We start from the raw sequence: 13900 nt of genomic DNA, 5'->3' as shown, positions 1-13900 counted from the left end.
GTTCTCTGTCTATGAATTCCTGTTTTTCAATTATCTTCAAGATAACTTTACTTGTGCGATATTAATGACATCATTCAATATTCTATGAATTTTGTTGGATCACCTTTCTGTGGAGTGGGAATAAAATATGGATCTTTTCCAGTTGATTGGCCAGATAGCTGTCTTCCAAATTTGGGAGCACAAACTAGTGAGTGTGTCTAGGGTTCTATCCTTTAGTTGAAATGTTTCCATTAGTATCCCATTCATTCCTGGTGCCCTCTTTTTGGCTAAAGCCTGCAGTACCACTTGGGTTTCTTCCATCAGTATCCTGGGTTCTTGATCACATGCTAATTCTTGAAATGGTTGAATACTGACCAATCATTTTGGTAGACAGTGATTGTGTTTATTCCTTCCTTCTTCCTTCTAGCCTTCTTGCATCATTCCATATCTGCCCATAGAAGTTTTCAATTTTACAACTTGAGGCTTGAATCTCTTTCTTCAGCTCCATCAGCTTGACAAATGCCCAGCATGCTCTTCCTTTTGGCTTGCGCATTCCAGATCTTTGCATATCTCGTTATCATACTTTACGGTGTCTTCTTGAACTGCCCTTGGAATTCCTCTGTTCAGCTGTTTTGCTTCATCATCCCTTCCATTCTCTTAGCTACTCTGTATTCAAGAGCAAGTTTCAGAGTCTCTCCTGACATCCGTTTGGGTCTTTTCTTTCTTTCTTGTCTTTTGAATGACATTCTGCTCTCTTCATGTACAGTGTCCTTGATCTCATCCCACACCTCACCTGGTTTCAGTCAGTCATGTTCACTGCATCCACTCTGTTCTTGAAATGGTTTCTAAATCCAGATGGGCTATCCCCAAGGTTGTATTTTTGGCTCCAGTGAATTTATCTTCATTTTCTTTAGTTCCAACCTGAACGTGCATAAGGCCAATTGATGGTCTGTTCCACAGTTGGCGGAAACCTACTTTGCCTGATGATACTGAGCGTCATCTTCACCTCTTCCCACAGGTGTAGTCAATTGGGTTCTTGTGTGTTTCATCAGGCTAGGTCCACGTTTATGTTGTTGAACAAGGTGTTTGCAACGAGGAAGTCATTGGTCCTGCTAAATTCTACCAGGTGATCTCCAGTTACATTTCTATCACCAAAGCCATCTCTTACAACTACCAGTCCCTCTTGGCTTCCCATTTTGACATTCTAACCCCCAGTAATTACCGATGAATTTTGAGTGCACGTTTAATCAATTTTAGACTGAGGAATCAACTGCCATTGAGTGAATTCTGAATAGTCAAGTGACCCTTTATAGGATTTCTGAGGTTGTAAATCTTTACAGGAGCTGGCAAGCCTCATCTTCATCCTGCAGAACTGCTGGTGGGTTTGAACTGTCAACCTTGTAGTTGGCAGTTAAGACTGAAGAAGTTGGTAGAATGCTTCAATTTCTTCATCTCTGGCTTTAAGAATGGTGCATACATTTGAATAATAGTGGTAGTAGCTGGTTTTTCTGTTGGTGTATAGTACCATCCTATCACATATAGCTTTAGACGTCAATCAAGATCCATCTTGCAATGCTCTTTTTGATGATGGATGTAATGTCATTCTTATTTTGTCATTCCTGACAGAATAGACCATGTGATTATCTGATTCAAAAGGGCCAGTACCCATCCATTTCAGCTCACTCATTAACATCTGGGATATTAATCTTGATGCAACCCATTTCACTTGATGACTTCCAATTTCCCTACATTCACACTTGTGTGTGGCATGTTTGCATTATTCATAAGTGCTTCCAGCTGTTTCTTCACGTTTAGAAGCATGCCCTACCAGCAAATGAAGGTCCTGAAAGCCTTGCTCCATCTACATCAAGGTCAACTCTAGGTTGAGGACGCAGCTCTTGCCCAGTTGTATTATGAGTGTGTTCTATCCTGACAGGTTCATCTTCTGGCACAATCTCAGGCAATATTCCACTGCTATTCAGAAGGGTTTTAGTGGCTAATTCTTCAGAAATGGACCACCTGGCCCTTCTTCCTAGTCTATCTTAGTCTGGACGCTCTCCTGAAACCTGCCCAGCTTGGGTGATCTTGTTAGTGTCCGAAATACTGGTGGCATAGCTTCTAGCATGACAGGAACATGCACACCACCACAGCAGGATAAATTGATGTGGGCTGTATGAAGTATGCATTCATGAAAATTAGAAGTCATCAGAAATGAAATGGAACCCATAAATCATTCTAGGCATTCGTTAGCTGAAACGGATTGGTATTGACCATTTTAAATCTGACAATTGTATGCTCTACTCTTTGAGGAATATTGCCGTAAAGAGCAATGGTGTAGCACTCATCCTCAAAAAGAGCATTTCAAGATCTAGCCTGGAGAACAGCATTGTCAGTTATAGGGTCATATCAACGTACCTACAAGGTAGACTGGTGCCCTGGTAGTGCAGTGAGTTAATCACTGAGAGAAAGATGAGGCTGTCTGCTCCGGTAAAAAAAGTACTGTCTTGGAAACACAAAGGAGCAATCGGACTCATGAGTCCGAATAGATTTGATGGCAGTTGATGAGTTGGTTTACAAAGAAGACCAGTTAATACAACTATTATTAACATTTGTGCACCAAACATTTGTGCACCAACCACTAATGTCAAAAATAAAGAAACGGAAGGTTTTTTGTTTGTTTGTCTTATCAATTTCATGCGGTCACGAATCCGTGATATTGCTGGTGGTTGGAAGCAACGAAGGACTGGTCGTTGGAAACGATGGCCTTGATGATAGAAATGTAACTGGAGATCCCATGATAGAATTTAGCGGCACCAATGGCTTCCTCACTGCAAATACCTTTTTCAACAAAATAAATGGTGAGCATATACGTGGACCTAGCCAGATGAAATACATAGGAATCAAATGAACCACATCTGTGGGGAATGATCATAAAGAAGCTCAATATCATCAGTTAAAATAAAGCCAGGGCCGACACTGGAACAGACCATCAATTGCTCATATGCAGGCTCAGTTTGGAACTGAAGAAAAAATCCACTGGAGCCAAAATACAATCTTGAGCATAGATCCCCTGACTGAAACCCAGGTGAGTCGTAGGATTCCAAGCTTATTGTCTGACCTGTAGATTCTGGACGTGCCCAGTGCCCCACAAGAGCATGAGCCCATTCCTTCAGTATTTTCATCTCTTTCAACCCTGAAACTATTTCAAACTGACTTGATTTCTCTGCAGTATTTGTTCACCAAGCCCTCCTGTCTCAAAGCACATTCCTTCCTAGACTTCCAGGGAGGGAGTGTGGTTTTCCTACCTCTCCCTTTTCCATGTTCCTCTTGGAACCCAGCCACCATGGCAGCAGGAAGCCCAAGCCACTCCGTGGAGAAGCCCATGTGGAAAGGAACCAGCAGCCAACACCAGCTTGCCAGCTAGTTGGTCCTCCTCCTGAAAACAAACCTTTCAGCCTTAGCTAAGCCTCTCTAGCCGATGCCCAATGGAATCGAATCGAGCCATCCCTACCCAGCCTTGCCCGAACGGTGGACGTGCAAACAAAATAAATGCTGGTTGCTGGTTTAAGTTTGGGGTGCTTGGTTACATACTTCCATATCGCTTTGTACTTGCGTGCCTATGCTTCCCTATAAAACTATACACTGCTTGAGACGCCATCCCTGCAGCCAGCACTGATCGAGTTACTGAAGCGTTTCCCCATCGAGTATCCCAGGGGACATGGCTGTGACGTTTTACAGACAAGGCAAATGGGGAGGAGAGAAGTGAAGACTCGCACTTACTTCCATCAAGTTTGGGCAAGTTTTCAGTTCCATTCAAATGACCGCCTTTAGGCATTTTGATTTTCTTTGCCTTTCTTGAAGAAGGCATCGGGGCTGAACCGAAAAAGAACCTCTCTCCTCTTCCCTCAGTGTCTCTCCCCCAAAGCTGAGACTGCAAGCTCTTAGCAACTGCTTCCTCGCACATTTATTTACTGAGCACTTGCTGCCTGCCAGAGAAGCAGCGGAAAATAGACTGCAGAGACAGATTACGATCCCCATTCCACAGACGAGGCAACGGAGGAGTAGAGAAAACTAGTCATGTGGTCAAAGTCACCCAGCTGAGGTAGGCTCAGAGCCCAGGTGGAGCTGGTTCCAGCACCGGTGTTCCTCTGCGGCCACAGAAGAGGCCACGGGTGTGCGGTGGAAAGGGCACTGGATGGAAGGAAGAGACCCGGTTCAAATTTGAATGGAGCTGCCGTCTTCTAGGCAAACCACTGGCTCTCTCCGGACGTGCTCCCTGTGTGTGAAAGCTCCTCCCTCACGGAGATGTTCTGAGTGTCCTCAGAGGTGCCACATGCTTGGCAGTATAGGGTTGGTCCTAGGGCCACAATTCTCAACCCACAGGTTGTGACCCCTTTGGGGGTCAAATGACCCTTTTGCAGGGGTCGCCTAAGACCATCTGAAAACACATATTTCCGATGGTTGGGGGTCCCACAACATGGCAGACATATCCTACCTCTCAAGAGTGAGCCCTCCTGCAGGACAGCTGCGACCAATTGCTCTCTACAGCCAGTAGAGGACACACCATCCCGCACACGACTACAGAGAGACCGTTTGTTGACTGTGGTCCAGAGGGGGCACTGGAGAGGTGGGGAACTGTTATGGGTTGGATTGTGTGTCCCCTCCTCCCAAAATATATGTGTTGTAAATTCTAAGCCCTATGCCCATAGTTACCATTGCATCTGGAAACGGGTTGTCTTGTGATGTTAATGGGACAGGGTTGACTTGATTCCATCTCTTTTGAGATACAAAAGACATTCACAAGCAAGCAGAGCAGAGATGAGGGAAGAGAGAGGCCAAGCCACTTGAAGACCGCACAGAGCAAAAGCTCTAAGAGACAAGGACCTTCCTCCAAAGTCAACGGAGAGAAAGTTCTGCCCTGAGCTGACACCCTGAACCCAGACGTTTTGCCTCCTAAGCTGTGGGGAAATAAATGTTTTGGTTGTGAAAGCCATGCATTCATGGAATGTCTGTGTGATGGGTAGGTTTATTGTGCCAACCTGGCCAATAGGAACATGTGGGATTAATCAGGTCGCAGTTTGATTGGAGGGCAAAGAGATAAATGGCTCTGCAAGGCCCACCCATCTTGCTTGCTTTCTGGTGACCAGTGCTGCTGGAGCTTACATGCTAGTTCTCTGCCTCAGCCTGGGAGGTACGCTACCTGTGGGCCAGGCCAATCCATGGGCTGTGTCGCTAGAGCTTGAGGCTTCTTTGAGACCTGCTTCGCCACACTGCTGGTACATACATTGCTGAGCTTGAGCCCGGTGGATTCCGTTGCCTTGCATTACTTGCGTTCAACATCCCGTCCGGGCCTGCTTCGTTGAGCTCCCAAGCTACTGACTGTTGGTGACCCACCCTGCTGCCCGTGGGAAGACTCTGCCTGCCTTGCCCCAGGGAGGACTCTGCTGTCTGCTTCCTTGACCCTGGACCTGGCAGCCCATGTGAGTTGAAGGACTTCTAGTATATTAACTGTTGCATGGAAGTGAGTTGAACTGAACCCTCCGTATTGCTGTGTGGACTAATTAGCTGTTATATTCCTTCATGCTGTATGAACCTATCCATATATTTGGTTTTTTAATTAATTAATTTATTTATATATATATAAAATCATAAGTGTCTTGGTTTCGTTTGTCTAGAGAACCCTGCCTAACACAATCTGTTACAGCAACACTAGATAACTGAAGACAGAAACTAACCATGACATCCCGGAAACATTCACATAAATGAAACAGGCACATCCATGCACACAAAAGCACAAAGCCATGCCCCTTGCTAAGATAGACTGTACTCAGTAAACACAAAATAAATACAATGTAGACCCCAAAAGGGAAGATACAGACTGTTAATCATTATTATAATATGCTTCCAAGGCAGTGTGCAGACTTTCCCCATAAATGACCTCATTTTAAGGAGCCCTGCTGGGACATTAAGGACCCTGGTGGTGCTGTAGGTCAGGTGCTGGGTGGCTAACCACAAGGTCATTTGTTAGAACCCATCAACCACTCCTTGGGAGAAAAATGAGGCTGTCTGCTCCTATGAAGACTTCCATCTCAGAAACCCTATATAAGGTCACTGTGAGTCTGGAACCCACTAGATGGCAGTGGACAGTGCACTGGTTAAAGCACTCAGCTGTTAACTGAAAGGTCAATGGTTCAAATCCACCCGCTGTTCTGCCAGAGAAAGAGGTGGCAGCCAGCTTCTAGATTCTAGAAGACAGCCTTGGGAACCCTATGGAACAGTTCCACTATGTCCTATAGGGGTGCTGTGCATTGGAGTCCACTCAAGGGGCACGGAATCCTCGCTCGACAGATTAGGAGTCTCAGACAGACCGGGGTACTTGCTCAGTACCACACAGCCTTGCATCAACCTGGAAGTCTGGAAGCAGTTGAACTCAGAAGCTCAGTAATGTGAGGGTCCCAGGAGACCCCAGCCTTCCCCTCCTCCCATGCTGACCACCCCAACCCAGTTCCTGGACAGTCAGGGTTGTCTCCCAGGCCCCATGCCACCCTCTCACTTCCTGCACAGCCTGCTGGCACTCCAGCAACCCCAGAACCACTCGGTGGGTCGGCCCAAAGCCTAATTGTTGGTACTCCAGCCCCTTCACAGGGAGCCAAGAGGACTCCCAGCACCAGCGCAGGCAGCTCAGCGTGAATTATGGAGCTGGGAGCATGGCTGCATCTTGCCAGCTTCCCTCACAAGAGATCTCTCTATTACCTGGCTGCCAGGCCTGAGAGGGTGGACCAAGGCCATCAGGCAGTGCCATCTCAGAGGCTGTTTCTCATGGGTTCCTTGTTCACAAGGCCAGGGGAACATGCCCACATAGGGTTACCATCCCACCAGTAGTCAATTGTGGGCAGGGACCATTTTCCTGAGAAGGGGAATGGCAAGACCTGATCAGCAGTGATGGCCGCATTTGCACTGTGTCTCTGACTGGCAAACTACCTCCGAATGCCCTAAGAGCAATCCTATGGGTAGTTGCAATAACAATATATATATATATATGTATGTATAAATAACATAATTGCATAACTGAAATTTTTGCTGCTGTTTGACATGAGGAAACTACTGCTCGGAGAGATAGGACCACTACCCGAAAACCCACAGCCAGGGCTGCAATCTGCGTGCCCCCCCACCATGCCCGCATCCACTTCCGCTGGTGCAGCACTCCAGCCCCCAGGCATCTTCAGAGACCATGCCCTCTGGGCTGTGCGTGCACAAGCCTTGATCTCCTCCTCCAGAACACAGTCCGGATCCTTGAAAGAAATGGAAACCACCACCCAGCTAATCCCCCAGCCCTTTGATTCAACGGACCTCCTAACCAATCATGTGTCCTCACCCAATAGACATAGCCATTGGCTTCTGATGAAGGTATAACTCTCCAACACAACACGCCAAGATCCATGCATGTAACATGCACATCTGCCCCTGGGGGCACACACTCAGGGGCATGCACATATTCCTGAACATGTACACCTGCACCCCTTCCGAGGGGCTCTCTGAAAAGTGCACACCACTCCTAAAGACTCCAGCCTCGTACTCTGTAGAAACCCCCAAACCAGTTCTCATGCAACCATGGGCGGGTGTGCACACACACTCACTCTTGGATAAATAAACCCAAAAGGGCTTCAGAAAGGCCATGGAGAAGTGGAATAGAAGGAAAATGAGATTTTCCCACAAACTTTTTGAAGGCTCTTCATATATACTTCCAGATACAACCATGCACGTGCACACGTGTGCACACACGGAGGGTTATCAGAGTCACAGGGCTCGTGACCAAGGATGCTTTGCCCGTGTGTGAGCCCTCCTGACCTGGTGAGGCATGGAGGAACATGATGTCCCATGGGGACCTGCTCACCATCCATCATGGCTGCATGGGAAGGCCGCGGTTCGAAACCACCAGCTGCTCCGAGAAAGAAAGATGAAGCTTTCTACAGTCTCAGAAATCAACAGAGGCAATTCCACCTGTCCTACAGGGTTGCTGTGAGTTGGAATCAACTCGATGGCAATGACTTTGGCCTCAGGGTGTTAGGAGCCCTGGTAGTGTAGTGGATTACAATTTGGGCTGCTACGTGCTAGGTCAGCAATTCAGACCCACCATCCACTCTGTGGGATAAAGGCTTACTGTCCTCGGAACCAGGGGCCATTCTTCTCTGTTCTCTGTGTTCATGTGTTGATAAATGAAGGGTTCAGGTTGAGCTCTTATAAGAAATTGAGCAGAGAGCTGCATGGGCATCCCTGGTAAGCTTCATTTACAAGGCACTTGTCTCAGGCACAACAATTAGTCTCTATGCACCCAGAACAATGAAAAAGGAGCGTTATGGAATGTGTGGCTCATGGCCTCCACAAGCAACTTTGTCTTATGCCATAAGACCAGAAGCACTAAAGGATGCCAGGTTCAGGATACCGGCCCCATTTCTGATCAAGGAGTTCATAGAAAAATCCTGATCAAAAGGGGGAACATCAGATCAGAATTTCAAATTCTCACAGACGTTCCACAATTCTTCCCATTCTCTCCGTTTTGAAAAAAATCAGGGAAGTTTTAAACATACATAAATGCAGAGAGAACAGTACTAGGAATGCCTACATACCAACCATCCAGCTCCAACCTCAGCATCTCACCCACCTGCTGTCCCTTCCCCCAGATTGCTAGAGTATTTTAGAGCAAACCCCAGAAATCATACCGTTTTCAGCTAGGATACATCTCTACCAAATAAGAACTTTTAAGAGACATAAGAACAGTAGCATTATCACACCTAACTAAATTGGCAAGTCCTTAACATCAGCTAATATGTCATCCGTGTTGAAATTTCCCTAAGTGCCTCAAAAAAAATGCCTTTTTAACAGTTGCTTAATTTGGATCAGGATCTAATCAAGGTTTGCACATTTCATTTGTTTGATTTGTCTATAAAGTCTCTTTTCCCTTTTCTCTTAAAACCACGTTCATCACGTTTCTGCCCGACCTCGCTCTACCAAAACTACCCTCCCCAAGGTCACCATCACCCTTAGGTTCCTCAAGCCCATTGGCATTGCCCAGCGGACTGCGTGTGTCAGCAGCATTGGACCCTGTGGTCCACAGCCTCTTGGTTGAACCACCTTGTCCCTTAGCTTCCAGAGCACCACACTGGCCTCCTCGTTTTTCTCCTCTTTGACCATCCCTTCTCAGTTCTCAGTCCTTCCCTTCTCATTGGGGAGTTGCAAGATCCTGTGCTTGTACCTGTTTTGCCTTCCCTTCTCATTTTTTGGCGTGGGCATCCAGTCTCATGGCTTTAAACCAATGAGCAGTTGAGTGGATTCTGAGTCACAGCGACCCGACGTGTGTCAGAGTAGATCTGTGCTCTAGACGGGTTTTCTGGAAGTAGATCACCAGGCCTTTCTTCCAAGGCACCTCTGGGTAGACTAGAATGTCCAACCTTTTGGTTAGTTGCCAAATATGTTCACCATCTTGGCTTTTTTTTTTTTAAGCTACCCTAAATTTAGATCTCCAACCATTCTAAATGTCTATTCAGCATCCTTTACTTACCATGGTTGAATGTCAACTAATGGAGTTAATGCAATTAATAGCAACTCCAGGGGAGGGGGAAGGAAGGAAGAGGGTTTTAACAAGCACTTTATAAAATTAAAAAAAAAATAGCAACTCCATCTTTCAAGTTACATTGGCCCCAAACCTTAGACTCATCTCAGCTCTTCACTGTATCTCACATTCCACCTTAAACCCTCAGGAAATACTATTGGCTTGACTATTTGTCACAATCTACCTCCACTCCCCCTGGTCTAAGCTACTACCATCTCTTGCCTGGATTTTGCAATAATCTCCTACCTAATAATGTCTTCTCCCGGTAGTCTATTCTTATCCCAAACTCAACCCAATAGTCAAAGTCCCCCTTAAGCATTCTCTGCTCAAAACCTTCCAATGGCTCCCACTTTTCCTTAAAGTCAACGTCAAAGTCTTCGCAGTGGTATTCGTGTTCATTCTCAACAAGGGCACTGTTGGTATCTTTAGAAGAAATTTTTTTCTTTGCGTGAGACTGTCCTTTGCACTACAGGCTGTTTGATGAGGCAGCTGCTTACCGAATGCCAGTAGAGCTGCCCCTCTACCATGCCCCCAACACGACTAGCCACTGAGGTCCAGAATGTCTCTACAAGCTTCTAAAGCCACCTGCTGGGCAGTACTAGCAAACAAGGTCAGCAGTTCAAAACCACCAACTGCTCTTCTAGATGAAGCTATTTCACAGACGTGGAAACGCTACATAGGGTCACTATGAGTTAGCATTGTCTCAATGGTGGTGGTTTGGGGGGTGGGGAAGATGGAGGGAGCAGGGGAGCCAGCTTCCCCAGACCCCACCAAGCCCTCGCAGACGGTCCTCTGTCTCCCGTGTTCTCTCTGCTCTGGTCTCACTTTAACCTGGCAACCTCCTCCCTCATGGGCCTTCGTGCCAGGAAGCTTCTTCCTCCACCAGAGAGGACTGTCCTTCCGCCGGGGCTCGGCTCAGATACTATTTTCTTTGAGATGGCAAACCCTTTGCCCTCAGGTTCCTTTCTCTGCATCATTTGTCTCCAAAGCACTTCACCTGTCAGACACAATATATATTTTGTAGGATGATTTCACTTTAGCAAAAGGAAGCTTGCTCTCTCACCTTTCACGAGGCTGGACGTCTGGATTCCGCTCTAGGGCAAGGCTTTCTCTCTGTGTCAGCTGGAGAAAGGCCTTCTCCCGTGTTTTCTCGGTGACTTTCAGGTGGCATCATGTCTGTCCTTGCCCATCTCTACTCAGGTAGATATATGTTTTAGTGATCATGGTTCGTTTTTGAAGGGAGTTAGTCTTTGTTTTCCACTGCTGTACCCCCATGCCCGGCACCTGGCAGGCACTCGAGAAATATATATTAAGTGGCTGAAGAAATAAATGCCAGGCACATATATGTCTGTAGTGGGGGAAACAACAAGTATTTGTAAACCACAGAAATAAAGAATTGACTTCATTCTATGGGAGGGCAGTCCTGGGCTCAGACAGGGGTAGGAAGGCAGGGGACAGGCTCTGAGAACATCAGCTCCTGTCTCAGAGCAATCCTGGAAGATTTCCTACAGGAATTGAGGCTTTAAGGCCCACGTCAGCTGGTTTTGAACCCAGTTACGATACCTTTGAGGCTCCTCCAACCCTGAAGGCTGCTGACCGCAATGGGAACCCCGGGAATGAAAGGAAGACCAGTGGTAAGTGATTTCAAGGCCAGCGGTGGGGCGGTTGGCGGGCTGACTCTTCACCCAGATGGGTAAGAGGCTCCCAGAGCAAGGCAGCCGCCGGAGGGGCCAGTTCAAAAGGAGCCCCGCATCCGTATCTGTCCACCGTGCCCCTGGCTTTCAGAAAAGCACACACCAAAAGACTGCACAGACACAGACTACCCAGAGCTTGCCTTTCCCGACTCTTGGCAGACAGGAACAAGGACCTAGATTCACAGCTGTACAATGGACTACTGTGCTATTAAAAAGACTGAGGCAGCTTTTTATATTCTGAAACTGGAGGGATCACTAGGATACAATGTGAGAGGGGGAAAGCAAGATGCAGAACAGCATATAGTATACTACCATTTGTGGCAGAAAAAAGAATGGCATCTATCTGGTTGACTATTCAGAGAATATCCCTGGAAAATACAGGAGGAATGCCAACAGTAAATGCTGGGGTGGCTGGGGAGCGGAGGGGGACAGGGGGGCGGTGGTGTAGAATAGGTAGACATGGGTGAGGGAGGCTTTTTTTTTAAAACTACAAAGTCATTGTATTTTTAAACGTCCTAATGTTAATGTGTCGCCTGTTAGAAAATGATATTTTATATATTTTAAGAAACAAAGCCAGCTCCACAAAATGAAAACAACGCGCCCTATGAGAAGGCCAGTGTGACTGGATGGTAACACAGACCCACCTGCACAAGTCCAGGTGGCAGGAGACCTCGGGCTCTAGCCAACCTTATCGGACCCATCTGTGACCTAGGACTGAAAGAGCCAGAGGGCTCCTCGCTACCATCTGAAGCCAAGGGTGCTGAGCCTTTGGAGCTAGATCAGGAAGTGAGGGGGCAGTGGAGGCCCAAGCTGCTCTTGACTCCTGCTGTGTGTTCCAGAAGGTCAGAGGCTGAAGAGAGGCAGCTCACTGAACTCATTATCACTGAATCCATTCTGACCCTAGAGGACACAGTAAATCTGCCCCTGTGAGTTCCTGAGACTGTCACTTTTTTTGTTGAATCATTTTATTGGAGGTTCTTACAGCTCTTATCACAATCCATACACACATCCATCGTGTCAAGCACATTTGTACATAGGTTGCCATCATCATTTTCAAAACATTTTCTACTTGAACCCTTGGTATCAGCCCCTCATTTCCTCCCCCTCCCTCCTCATGAATCCTTGATCATTTATAAATCAATATTATTTTTTCATGTCTTACACCAACCAATGTCTCCCTTCATCCACTTTTCTCTTGTCCACCCCCCTGGGAGGGGCTTATATGTAGATCATTATCATCAGTTCCCCCTTTCTGCCCCTACTTCCCCTTCTCCTCCTGGTATTGCTATTCTCATGATTGTTCTGAAGGGTTTATCTTGTCCTGGATTCCCTATGTTCTGAGTTCTTATCTGTTCATTCTCTGGTCTAGCTGGGATTATAAGGTAGATTTGGGGTCATGATAGTAGGTGTGGTGGGGAAGCATTAAGGAACTAGAGGAAAGTTGTGATTCCCTGGTGCTGTACTGCACCCTGACTGGCTTGAGACTGTAACTCTTTATGGGAGTAGAAAGCCTCGTCTTTCTCTAGCAGACCACAAAATCAGGAGTAGTAGGAAGTGGTAAGGTTAGGTGTACCAACCTGAGACAAAAGCCTAGGGAGTGGGGCCTGCTTTGGACAAGAAAAAGGTTAAGGAAGACTGCCTTTGACATTTGAGGGCATGTCAAATGGAAGAGGGATGGAGGGGCCCTGTTCTGGCCCCTCTGAAAGTCACAGGAAGTTAGTGGGGGCTCTCTGCCTTCATAAAGCACTTTCTGGCCCAGTTCTTGGCACGTGGAGGGTCCCACAGTAACACAGGCCCGAACGCCAACTACGTAGGAGGGTCCCACAGTAACATAGGCCCGAATGCCAACTACGTAGCCATTGCGGCTCACAGAGAATGCATGACAGAGCAGGACCGCCCCACGGGGTTCCCAGGACTTGGATGGACTTGATGGCAGTAAGTTGGGTTTCTTTGGTTTGTCATCTTGGGGGAAGGCCCCACAGCCACATCCTTCTCTGGCAGAGCGGCTGGTGAGTGCCAACCACTGACCTCTGGTTGCAGCCAAGCTCTTAAACGCTGAGCCACCAGCGCTCCTCAGGCGCTAGATCTGCTCAGCACCTCAATGGCATTCAATCGCCCTGTTTACATTCCCATTTCACGGATGAGACACAAAGCTGACAGCAAGGTGGAGCAAGATCAGTTGATAAAAGGTGTCGGGATTCAAACTTGTGACTTAAGCTCGAACGTAAACGGGACTCCTAGATACAGCCCATGCAATGCTAAGATTCTATAAAATACGGATACTCCTATCATAGGGGAACATTTTTGGCCAAGAGGCTTCGGATACAAGCCTAGAAGGGTTGGATGGCACCATCCTGATATCCCTGACCCCCGTAGCTGTCCCCTCTCTGTGTCCACCAGCCTGGGTTACCGGAGGCTACAGCTGGCCTGGCAAAGCGGATGCTGTGACGGGGATTCCATGGGAGATGGCCACCTGTGCGTGAGCGGGAACAGCACAGGCGGCGGCGTGACGCAGCCCGAAGTCCCCTTAGCGTGGGAATGGGGGGAAGCGGAGGCGTGGGGGCTCCCAGACGCCGTGGGCGGGCGGCAGGGTGCGCGCAGGGCTCACTCAGAGAGG

General features: G+C 47.5%; 1 protein-coding gene across 1 annotated transcript in view; it reads right to left on the bottom strand.

Annotated features, from left to right (window-relative positions):
• The window catches only part of IQSEC3 (IQ motif and Sec7 domain ArfGEF 3), a 116652-nt gene that overhangs the window by 91378 nt on the left and 11374 nt on the right, over positions 1–13900 (bottom strand). The window lies entirely within an intron of this gene.

Source organism: Echinops telfairi, unplaced genomic scaffold (assembly GCF_000313985.2).
Source record: "Echinops telfairi isolate 266 unplaced genomic scaffold, ASM31398v2 ScPeMD7_6273;HRSCAF=7185, whole genome shotgun sequence".
Taxonomy (NCBI): Eukaryota; Metazoa; Chordata; class Mammalia; order Afrosoricida; family Tenrecidae; genus Echinops; species Echinops telfairi.
The sequence above is the reverse complement of the archived record's forward strand: the minus strand, read 5'-3'. Positions and strand labels throughout refer to the sequence as shown.